General features: G+C 34.9%; 1 pseudogene; it reads left to right on the forward strand.

Moving 5' to 3' along the window:
- The first annotated feature begins 3,759 nt into the window (after positions 1–3,759).
- Positions 3,760–12,503, forward strand: part of LOC107846503 — a 72,663-nt pseudogene continuing 63,919 nt past the window's right edge.

The raw sequence follows: 12,503 nt of genomic DNA on the forward strand, positions 1-12,503 counted from the left end.
TCCATCACTACTACTACAAGCAAGACACTCAAGCTGGTACTACAATTACTTCACAGATATCAAGTTTCTACACTAAGCCTGTTATATACATTTGAAAGCTCAAGAATACCACTTTAAGACATCCCAAACTCAAGAAGTATATCACCAAGTTTGCAAACTCATGCTTATTACTCAATCACTAATATCATATAAATCACCCAACTATCATCAAATATATTTTCTCACAATAAGAGAGTACCCATAATCACTCATATAAATGCAGTTTGTCCCATAAATAGGTATAGTAATCAAATTATGCTCACTCTCCGAAAGAATTCACAAGTCACACAAGATGAACCATAGGCTTTCCCTTAGTATAGTACTCTACTAATATTACAGTGTTAAGGTTTAGGATCAAGTAGGACTTAAAGGGTTGTAATGTAGGCTAAGGTATGGGTAGGAACTATTCTTGATAGTAATTCTGACTATCTCCTTAAGCGCTTTGGTACAATTCATATAACATTAGGATCTTTTCTAAAACCACCTCTACCTCACACTTTCTTTTGTTTTTCCCCATTTATTTAAGCTAGTTCACATATAATGGTAAGAGAGGATTTTACATCAACACATGATTCAATGATTCTCTTTTATTAAATTACTCCCACCCAAATCACATAAACTTTTTAACAACGCTAGCTACTTTTTGGGGCTCACTTTTACCTGTTCTCCCTCTTAATTTCACACTCCTTAACCTTATCATTTTTTTAACTAAAGTGCTTAGGATCTTTGGATCAAATTAAGGTCAACAAAGAAAAGGATACCGGCTACATATGAGGCTACCAAAAACAATACACTAAGGCTCAATGGGGATAATAATGATTATGCATAAGGGTTGGTAAACAAGGGTGTAAACATGGATATCAAAGAAGTTCATGCATCATCTCCTAAACCCACATTCTTTGTTTTGCTTTGCACACATGCCAGAAAAGTTCTAGAAATCAAATGCAATCAGAAATATGCAAAAAACCTCATACACACATGTAACATGTTTAACTCAAGTCAGATCATTGTATTGTAATACCCCATACTTTTCCTAGCCTAAATTTATTCCTAGAATACTAAGGGATTGATTCTAAATTTAATAGTATTTATTTCATATGAAATTTTCCTATTTCAAACCCTCCTATGTATAGGAAATTGAATTAGCTTTCCAACAATATAAGATTCACCTAAATCTGATAACAGAGTAAGAAGTTATGGCAATTTTAAATTTTAGTCATAAAACACCGTGATTTGGGCCCGTAGTGCATCGTGGAGAAGTGTAAAATCACAATTGTCAAATTCTAGTGATACTCTGCAATTCCACCACATCATGGTTATGTCCAATCTTACAATTTTCACTTTTCAATAAAGCTCCGCAATCATGCCGCGTCACAGAAGAGTCCTATTTTAAATTTCGCAAATTTCCAGTGAGCCTCCGCAATAATGGCACATCACAGAGGTGGCCAAAATAGCATTCCAAAGGCTTACCATGATAGCTCCATGTCTCGGTGATTTTCAAGGTCCCAATTGGCAGTTTTCAGTAAGCCACCGTAATAGTTCCGCATCGTGGTGGCCACCCAAATTAGAAAAATGCTACATTTATAATTCCGTCTAGATGTTTAAAGAGGGCATTTTGGTCAATTTCCAAGGCCCCAGTTCATAAAAAACAACTAATTAAACTCATTCTAAGCACTTTATGCCCAATTTCATCCATTCTTTCTCAAAGCAAATTCCTAAAGCTCCAAAGCTTCTTCTCCAAGTAATCTAAATCCTCCATTGATTCTCCAAGAAAGCTTAAAATTGAGGATTTCCAAGGAAAGATAATCAAGAACTCATCCTCAAGAACTTAATTAGGAATCAATAACTCAAGTTTCGTTATCTAATCATCAATCAAGGTATGTGGGGTTATGAACAAGGATCTTCTTCCCTTCTTGTACCCAAAACAAAGTTTTTTATAACGAATTCATATGATTTTGAATGTTTATACATAATTTTAAAGTAGGGTCCATACCCCTTGTTCCCAATTGCAAAATTATGAGCTTTTGAATGATTTTAGAAGTTGAATTGCATATCTATGATGATATTTTCTTACATATTGCAGAAATTTCCAGATTTTAAGTTGATTTATGAATGTTTACATTACCAAGCATAAATATGATGATGTTTTAACATGAGATTAAAGCATGGATTACTATCCCAAGATTGATTATTATGATTTCAAGAAAGATGATGCTTTAAGTATATTATGAGCAGGTTATTTATAGTTTTTCAGTAAATCTTTGATCTTACGATCATTGGTTTAGCTTTGGAATCCACTTTATAGATTATTATAGTTTACAAAACTCAGAATAGCTTTATTTATAGATTTACTTAGATAACTGGTTTAAGCATACAGATTTAAGAGGGAGTAGTATTTAGCACTAAGCAGGAAGTGAGGGATTAGCGTGCCCTATCTTCCATAGAGCTATGAGCCAACGTAGGTACTGATTGAGATTGTTCCCATTTCTATATGGATGTTATATCTAGCTTGTGATCGATCACATGGAAAGTAGGTTATACTCCCTGGAAAGAGTATGACACCTCTCCCTAACATAAGTTTTCTTCCTCAGGAGGACAAGACATTGGAATCTATGTAGCTCACATGATTTATGTTGGTTAAGAAAAACTCCCTGCTATCTAAAATAAAATAAAAGAATAACAGAATAGCTTTTTAAAAACTAAGTGTAAAGGCTCATAAGTTTTACTCAGATTATGCTTTACAAAAAGGTATTGGCTTGAAATTCTAGTTTTTAAATTTGAGATTTATGAGTGAGTCTTTTCTATAATTTGACAACATGATTTAAAGAGAGAATAAAAGTATATTTTTTGAACTAAATGTTATGACTCACTAGACTTATATAGTATGATTTGCTCCTCGTGGCTGTTATTTTTAGTATTTCAAATATTCTAGCTTATGTGAGTGATTTAAATTTAGCATGCATTATTTTATAAATAATGATGATGAGATAATGTTTTATTTATGCACTTCACCCTTATATACTCAGTACATCCTCAAAGTACTGATTTATTTATACGTCTATGTGCTACGTTATCTCAAAATATAGGTTCAGGTTCCCAGTATCTTCAGCGTGAGTAGTTTGAGCATCTTCATCTACACTCAAAAATTGGTGAGTCCTCATAGTTCATGGACTTATTCATTCAGATTTTTCAGCTTATTAGTTTATTTAATTTCAGTTTTCTTTTCAGACAGTTTGAGTTAGCTAGGGGGTTTGTCCTAGTGACTCTCTAGTTATTAGTAGTAGAGGCTTGTCAGACTGCTAGTTTTGATTTAGATTATTTCGTATTGATGTTTTAGACATTATTCTCATATATTTTAGATAGTTTTTGCATTCTAGTATGACTTTTATGCCTATACTTCCATTATTATGAGATTTAGGCTTAGTAGTATGTAGACAGGGTTATATTAAGGCTACTTATAGTCTTGGGGATTGTGTGATGTTCTGAGACTTTGTTTTGAGGAATTACAAACTTGGTATCAGAGCCTAAGGTTTTATAAGATTCTTATGGAGTTAGACAAGCCGCATTATACAGAGTCTTGATCATGGGTGTAAAGCGCAACTTATTTATGGGCAAAAGGATATGGAACATTCTTTGGAAATTATCTCTTTCTTTTATGATCTATCATTCTTATAGTTTCTCTATCTACTTTAAACCCATGCTCTTATGTGACAGTTAAAAATGTCTGTTCGTCGAGCTAATGCCTGCAGAAATGGTTACCAGCCCGTAGACCCTTTGTATGAGAATTATCCCATCCTAAGTTTAGGGCTGCCTTTCAGGCATTGGCCTAAGCTGTGACTGCTAATGTTCATGGTAACCATCGAAATTAGGCTGCAGTCCTACTCCAGCAGAATGGTGATTTAGCAGTAGCTAGAATTAGAGACTGTATAAGAATGAACTCACCAGAATTCTTTGGGTATAAAGCAGGTAAGGACACATAACTTTATCTAGATAAGGTAAAGAAGATCGCCCATATTTTGTATATTTCTGAGAAAGAGAGTATAGAGTTAGCATTCTATAGATTAAAGGATATAACTGATGATTAGGTGGTTATATAAAAGAATGGTAGAGTTGAGAATGTAGCTCCTATGAGTTAGCAGGTGTTTTAGGATGTTTTTCTAGAAAGGTTCTTCCTGCATGAGATGAGCAAATCTATGATAGAGGAGTTTGTGAATTTGAGGTACGGTTTGATGACAGTGAAAAAGTACTGCTTTAAGTTCAATCAGTTGTCTAAGTATGCCCTAGATATGATGGCTAAGCCTAAGGTAAGTATGAGTAAGTTTGTTAATAGAGTGTTTGGTTTGGTAGTCAAGGAGTGTAGGACCTCTATGCCCATTGAAGACATGGATCTTTCTAGATTGATAAGACCTGCTCAGCAGATTGAAGCAGATAAGTTAAAGGAATGAGAGGGAGGAAATAAGAAGGCTAGAATAGAGAAGTTTGAGTATGGCTAGGCTAGATCTCAGGAAGGAAATTATTCACAATTTTAGAATTGTTTATCTATGCTAGCACTATCTTCAGCTAGTGCTCCCACTCTCAGAGGTAGCAGGAGCAGTGGGGTAAGTCTTCTATGTCCAGATCCCAGAATAGTATGGGTGGTAGGCCCAATTACTCTCTATGTACTAGGTGTGGTAAAATTCATCTTGGTGAGTATTTATCTGGCCAGAGGGGTTGTTTTGGATATGGTAAGTTGGTTCATGGTATTAGAGATTGTCGGCATACTAAGCAAGGAAAAAGAGATATTCATCCTCAGACTCAAGCTATGCGTGCACTAGCTCCTGTAGGTTGCCCAATCTCTCCTTAGGGCACATCATCGAGTACCGGTGATGGTCAGTACCAAAATCAGTTTTATGCCTTACCATCCTGTCAGGAGCAGGAGGATTCACCAAGTGTTGTTACTGGTATGTTTTGTGTCTTTCATCTTGATATTTATGTGTTGTTAGACTCTGGGTCGAGTTTCTCTTATGTGACCCCATTAGTCATAGTGAATTTTGAGATAAGTTCTAAAAATATCCCTGAGCCCTTCTTAGTTTCTACCCCAGTAGGTAAGTCAATTATTGCTAAATAAATTTATAGAAAATGTCGTATTACTGTCCTCCATAAAGTCATATTAGCAAACCTAATAGAGTTAGATATGGTTGACTTTGATATTATTTTTTGCATGGATTGGCTCCATTCTTGGTATGCATCCATAGATTATCGCACCCAAGTGGTGAAGTTTCAGTTTCCAGATGAGCCAGTCTTTGAGTAGTCAAGTAACTCAGTGTGTCCCTAAAGTCATTTCACATCTTATCTTAAATCCAGAAAGTTGATTTCCATCTAGGAGTTTAAAGAAGGCATTTTGGTTAATTCCCAAGGCCCCAATTCGTCCAAAAAAAAGAATTAAAGTCATTCAAAGCACTTTATGCCCAATTTCATCCATTCTCTCCCAAAGCAAAACCCTAAAGTTCCAAAGCTTTTTCTCCAAGAAATCAAAACCCTCCATTGATTCTCCAAGAAAGCTTAAAATTGAGGATTTCCAAGGAAAGATAATCAAGAACTCATCCCCAAGAACTCAATTAGGAATCAATAACTCAAGTTTTTTCATCTAATCATAAATCAAGGCATGTGGGGTTATGAACAAGGATCTTCTTACATCCTTGAACCCAAAACAAAGTTTTTAATTACGAATTCATATGACTTTGAACGTTTATACATGATTTTATATTAGGGTTCATGCCCTTTCTTTCCAATTCCAAAATTATGAGTTTTTGAATGATTTTAGAAGTTGAATTGCATGTCTATGTTCATATTATCTTGCATATTGCAGAATTTTTCAAATTTTAAGTTTATTTATGAATGTTTAAATTACCAAGCATTAATCTTATGATGTTTTAACATGAGATTGAAGTATGGATTATTATCTCAAGACTAATTATTATAATTTCAAGAGAGATGATTCTTTAAGCATCTTATGATCAGGTTATTTATAGTTTTTCAGTAAAGCATTGATGTTTCGATCATTGGATTTTCTTTGAAATCTACTTTACAGATTATTATAGCTTAAAAAACTTAGAACAACTTCATTTACAGATTTACTCAGATAAATGCATAACTGGTTTTTTTTCTTATGAACGCTTATGCTAGTTTTAAAAAGTTGATTTCCAATGGTTTGAGAATACAAATTTAAGAGGGATTAATATTTAGCATCGAGCGAGAAGTATGGTATTAGCGTGCCCTATCTTCCACAAAACTATGAGCGAAAATAGGTACTGATTCAGATTATTCCTATTTCTATAAAGATGACAGATTTAGCTTGTGATCGATAACATAGAAAGTAGGTTATACTCACTGGAAAGAGTATGAAACCTCTCCCCAATGTGAGGTTTCTTCCTCAAGAGGATAAGACGTTGAACTCCATGTAGCTCATATGGTTTGTGTCACTGAAGAGAACCTTCCTTCTTGCTAAAAGAAAAGAAAAGAATAACAAAATAGATTTTAGAAATTAAGTGTAAAGGCTCACAAGTTTTACTTAGATTATGCTTTACAGAAAGGTATTAGCATTAGATTTTAGTTTTCAAATTTCTAGTTTAAGAGTGAGTCCCTTCTACACTTAGACATCATGATTTATACAAGTACAACTTTTAGAAATAAATGTTACGACTCACTAGACTTATAAAGTATGATTTGCTCCTCGTAACTGTTATTTTCAGTATTTCAGATATTCCAGCTTATGTGAGTCATTTACATTTAGCATGCATTGTTTTATAAATGATGATGATGATATAATATTTTTACTCTTGCACTTCACCCCCATATACTCAGTACATCCTTAAAGTACTGATCAACATATACGTCTATGTGTTACATGGCCTCATAATGTAGGTTCAGGTACTCAGTATCATCAATGTGAGTAGTTCAAGCATCTCAATCTACATCCAACAGTTGGTGTCCTCATAATTTAGGGACTTATTTATTCAGATTTTCCTGCTTATTAGTTTATATGATTTTAGTATTCATTCTAGACAGTTCGAGTTAGCTGAGGATTTGTCCCAGTGACTCTCTAGTTATTAGTAGTAGAGGCTTGTCAGACTACTAGTTTTGATTCATATTATTCAGTATTGATGTTTCAGATATTATTCTTAGATATTTCAGATAGTTTCCGCATTCTAGCATGACTTTTATGTCTATAGATGTAGGCTTAGTAGTATGCAGATAGGGTTAGCTTAAGGCTACTCATAGTCTTGGTCACCGTGTGACGTTCTGAGACCAAGTTTTGAGGCATTACATATAAACTCTCAACCAAATAATAACATGAATTTAATATTAAGAAAACAACATACAAGAGTCATCAATATTAAGCAAACAACATACAAGAGTCATAAACATGAGGGTGAAACTCCCTATGTCCTTAAGTTTCTTGGGCATCTTTTTTTCACTATAGAGTTGCACTCCTCAATAAGTGCCAGTGTTTCAATCTCCTACCATTTAATCTTGTTAGTCACCACATCCGTTAAGTACTTAGCGTACTTAGACATAGACATTCCCTATAAAATATCTAACAAAGTCAAATTAATAAGAAGTTCTCTAAATATGTCAAAGAACTTATTAATAAAAGCATCCTCCTTGGACTTCTTAAGCCTCAGTGGGAATGGTAGTGGTATTTTTTCAATCACCTGCTCAATAGCCTTAGCATTTGGGTACTCAAACTTTTTTTAATTTCCAACATCTCTTCCTGCAATCTATTGTGGAACCAACTCTGCCTTTACCTTCGGATTTTCCTTTAGAGACCTATCGTTAAGATCCTTACTACTCCTCAAAGAGATTGTCATAAATTGCTTTAGAGGTTTATTATCACTTAGCAAACCACCTTGAGTCCTAGTATTTATTTTTTGTGATAGTTGCCGCAACTATTGCTCAAACTGCTTTTGAGCCACTTGTTGATTTTTGATTTCAGCAACCATTTCTTCTTGCTTAGCCAGGATCTTCTTTAAATTTTCCTCAATATTACTAGTGATGAGTGATGAATTTAATACTCAATTGCACTCAATAATTGTGCACACTACTATGAATTACAGATATAAGTGAGACAAATTGATAATTCTATACACTAATTTTCATATTTTACAGGCACATAGGTTAGGAGAATTAAAGATGTAGATTTGAGCTAAAATAGAAAAAATAAGGAAAGAAGTGCAGTTGGAGGACCTGGAGTAGAAAAAAGCCTCAGTTACTGTGATTACAGTCTGTGGGCAGCGATCGTGGTCAGTCAAGCAGGTTAAAATATTGCAATCATGGTATCCTTACCACGGCCGCGGTAACTGCAATCGTGAGAAACCTCCTATAATTATGGCTAAGCAAGAATTTTTCCCATGGTCGGTTTTGTCATTTCACCCAGTCGAACCCATTTCTTCTTATAGGCTTTAACCCTTTCTCTTTTGGGTATTGCACACTAGTGCATTTTTTAATTAGAAGTATAAACCCTAAATTGTGCAAGTTTTATTATTAAATTTGGAGACTTTAATTTTATTATTTGTGAAGAATAGATGCTTTGAAAAATATTTACTGTATATGTTTCTTACTTTTATTCATGATTAGTTAAATTATTTAGTCTTGGGATTATGTTGAACTAAGGTGTGATTGTATTTGGGTGCTGATGTTTTTGTATTATACTTAGTTGTTGATTGTGGATTCCACTATTGCTTGGTTTAAATAGTTGGGATTTGTTGGTGAAAACCCCAAATACCCAAAATGGTTTTGTTGAATAAAAACACCAAAGTCTTGAAATCTCTTATCATCCTTGAAAGAGAGATGTATGTGAACTCTTGGGAACCCATACTATCCTTGATAGAGGGTTATATGTGGCCATAGAAATAGTGGACAATTGTGAATATAACTTACTTTATTTTTCTATCGTAGAAATAAGGGTAGATGGAGAGTAGGTTGTGTCATAGGCATCTTCTTAGAAATAGGGATTCCCAATTGAGGTTTTGGGTGGCTTTTATTGACATATTCGTTAGGTACTCAAAAGATTCAAGGGATGACATCCTTGATGCCTTGTTAAAAAAACTAGCCTTAAGGACTTGTAAGCTAACCTACCATGTTATCAACATTTAGGACTTATACCAAATCATCAAGGTACCATACATAACTTGCCATTAGGTAGACATAATCCTAAGATCTCTCCAAAATTGAATTCTAAAACAAAGAGTGTTATCGTAGTGTGCTTCTTGACTTGATATAGATAAGATTCTATTCCAAGCTCCCCCACTTTACATAGGACTCAAAATCTAAATCTAGCTCCTTGTAGATTCAAACTCAACAAAAGTTAAGCTATTGACAATGATCATCCTTTACCAGTTTAGATGGTCTAGGTGAGCGTTATCAAAATGGCACAATTTTTGGGGAGTGAAATATAGATTTCACTTGTGTAGTGTTAATTTTTACTTAGGATACACCTGTAGTGGTTTTTATTTATATTGGTTGTTATTTTTGTTTTTGTGTAGTTAATCGTAGTGTAAATGGAATAATGAGTGACAATTCTAGTCATCCCATGTCATCCAATGGTTCTCTTGATGATAAACAGAAACTCATTGACGTTGGTCATTCAAGTTCCATCCGTATCCGACCTACTCATGGTAATGGTGTCTTTCATGTCACAAGTATCATGTTGCATATGTTACATAAGAAGGGACTTTTGAGGGGGGGAGGCAAGCTTATGAGGACCCCAACCTTTATTTGAAGAATTTTGTAAAGGTATGTGCAGTATTTGATAATGCACACATAACCCAAGAGTCTATCTGTCTATGCCTTTTCTCATTCTCTCTAATAGCTGAGGTGGTATTATTTCTTCATTCTCTTCTAGCCGCTTTAATTATTTCTTGGGATGAACTCACTAAGGCCTTTCTTGACCGGTTTTCCCACATCCCAAAATTCTCCAATTGATGGATGAGATCATTAACTTTAGGAAATTGAATGGAGAACCCTTGTATGAAATGTGGGAAATATTCAACAAAAGACAAATGCAATGTTCAAACCATGAGGTTCCAGAGTAGATACTTCTCAAAATCTTCTACCGAGCCCTTGATCCACTCAATAAAACAATGGTTTGTAATGCGGAGAGAGGCTCTATTGTAAAATTTCATTATCATATAGCAATGAATTTTCCTAAGGAGATTACCATGAAAAATAGGGGGTGGTATACCCGAGATGATGAGGTGCCTAGGAGTTCTCCCACTACATCCTTGGTTGACAAGGAACAAAGGAAACTATATAAAAAAAGAAGAGAAACACAAGGAGAAAATGATGAGGAGGAGGCTTATAGGGATGTCGTGGCATCGAAAGCTTATAAGGATAAGGAGGAGGCTAAAAAGCTCAATTAGGAGATTCGGTACTTGGCAAACTATTTGGGGGGTTCCCTCTCCGCTTATCAAAGAAAAGGTGAGAATGAAGGTTGAATAGATCATTATTGTTATAGGGATTAGAGAGATAGAGAGTGTGACTATGAACGTTATATGGCCCCCATTATTGGGAAATAAAGAAGACCCAAGCTCCGCCGACCCTGAAAAATTCAAAAGCAAAGATTTCTTAGCAAGAATTTTGATGAGATTATAATGTATGGACAAGATGGTTCCTGAGCTAAAAGGAGATTTTTCACAACTTAATCAAATCGTGGTGTCCCATTCTACCTCCATTAAATAATAGGATACATAAATCGAGCAAATTTAACCCAAATAAATGTTAGTCCAAAGGGTGGTCTTCCTAGTAACACTATTGTAAACCCGAAGAATGAGGGTCCAGTTTTATCAATAGTCACTCGGAGCAGGAAAACCCTTGGAGATCACTTGAAAGAAGATTTGGGTGAAAATTTTCCTACGGTTAAGTCAAAATATGAACTACCACAGTCTTAAAAAAAGGAACATGATGAAAAGGAACCAATGGAAATTGATGAAGAAGTGGTTGAAAATGAGAAACTACAAAATGATGTGATGCCTACAATTGAAATCCCTCTCCTATTTCCTCAAAGGCTTCAAAGAAAAGAGGAGGGTGATAAACTCAAGAAATTTATGGCCAAGCTTATCCCCCTCTCAATCAATATCCCATGCTTTAAGAGATCCAAGAAATATCAAGATATGCTAAGCTAATAAATAAGTTTATATCAAAGAAGAAGCTCATCGAAGGTGACACGATTAAAGTCACCCATGGTTGTAGTGCTATCATAAGTAGCAAAATTGTAGAAAAGAAAAAGGACCCCGGGACTTTACTATTCTATGCACCATTGGAACACATAGGTTTGAAGAAGCTCTATGTGACCTTGGTGTGAGTAGTAATCTCATTCCTTTTGCAATATACAAGAGTCTTAACTTGGGCATTCCTGCTCCAACATCAATGAAGCTTTTGATAGCAGAAAAGTCTATCAAGAAACCAATTGGTGTTGTGTTTGATGTGTTGGTAAAAGTGGATAGATTCATCTTCCTGGCAAATTTTATGGTGCTAGATTGTGAAATAGACCAAGAGTTTCTTATTATTCTTTGTCGACCATTCCTTCCTATCGGGAGAGACATTATAATTTGGAGCTTGGGGAAATGAGTTTTAGAGTTCATGATGGTAAAGTGTCCTTTGGGGTGTGCAATAAAAAGAAAAAAACTATGGAACTTCAAGTGATATCAGTGATTGATGTTGACATTGAAGAAATGAATGAGGGGACCTTGAGGATCATACATTAGAAAGAAAGAAGATGTTGTGCCATGATGTAAATTAAGGTGCTATGTGGGAGGCAACCCACAAATGCCACAAAGTGGCTTGTATCCTTTATTTTTATTTTTATAGTATAGATTTTAGTTTTTTCAATTTAGTAACCCATGCATTTATGACATTAAAGAGGGTGTTGGATGAGCTTAAGAAAGGGAAAGTTTGAAATTTTGCATACTAAAATGAACAGGGGAAAACCTATCAAAATGTGAAATACGCCGAACAGGGGAAAATAAGGGAGAAAAAATACCTCCAGTTACAGCGATCGAGGTCACCCATGGGTTCGTGATCTCAGTACTCTGACCGTGATTGCGGTCACATCAGTTATATGACATTCTGAATCTATATTTCCCCCCAAGACTCTATTCTCAACTTTTCTCTCTAATTGGACCCATTTTTGGCCAAATTGTGAGCAATCCAACGACATCCTTATATCCCTCTTGGATCATTTATCTGGTAGGTTCCTCGAATTCATCCCTTGATTATTAAAAATAAACCATAGAATGCATATTATATGGAAGGCCAAAAATTATGATTTTCATGCTTAAATGCTTCGTCAATTGGACTTATGTGGTGTTTAGTTACTAGAATATGGTGTTCACATGAGTGGGGAAGTCTTAAGTACCTCATTTTCTTGTGAAATTGAGAAAAATAAAGAGTGCACACCAAGTTCTTAATAAATTTCCCAAATGTGT

Source organism: Capsicum annuum, chromosome 11, assembly GCF_002878395.1.
Source record: "Capsicum annuum cultivar UCD-10X-F1 chromosome 11, UCD10Xv1.1, whole genome shotgun sequence".
In the NCBI taxonomy this organism is placed as follows: domain Eukaryota; kingdom Viridiplantae; phylum Streptophyta; class Magnoliopsida; order Solanales; family Solanaceae; genus Capsicum; species Capsicum annuum.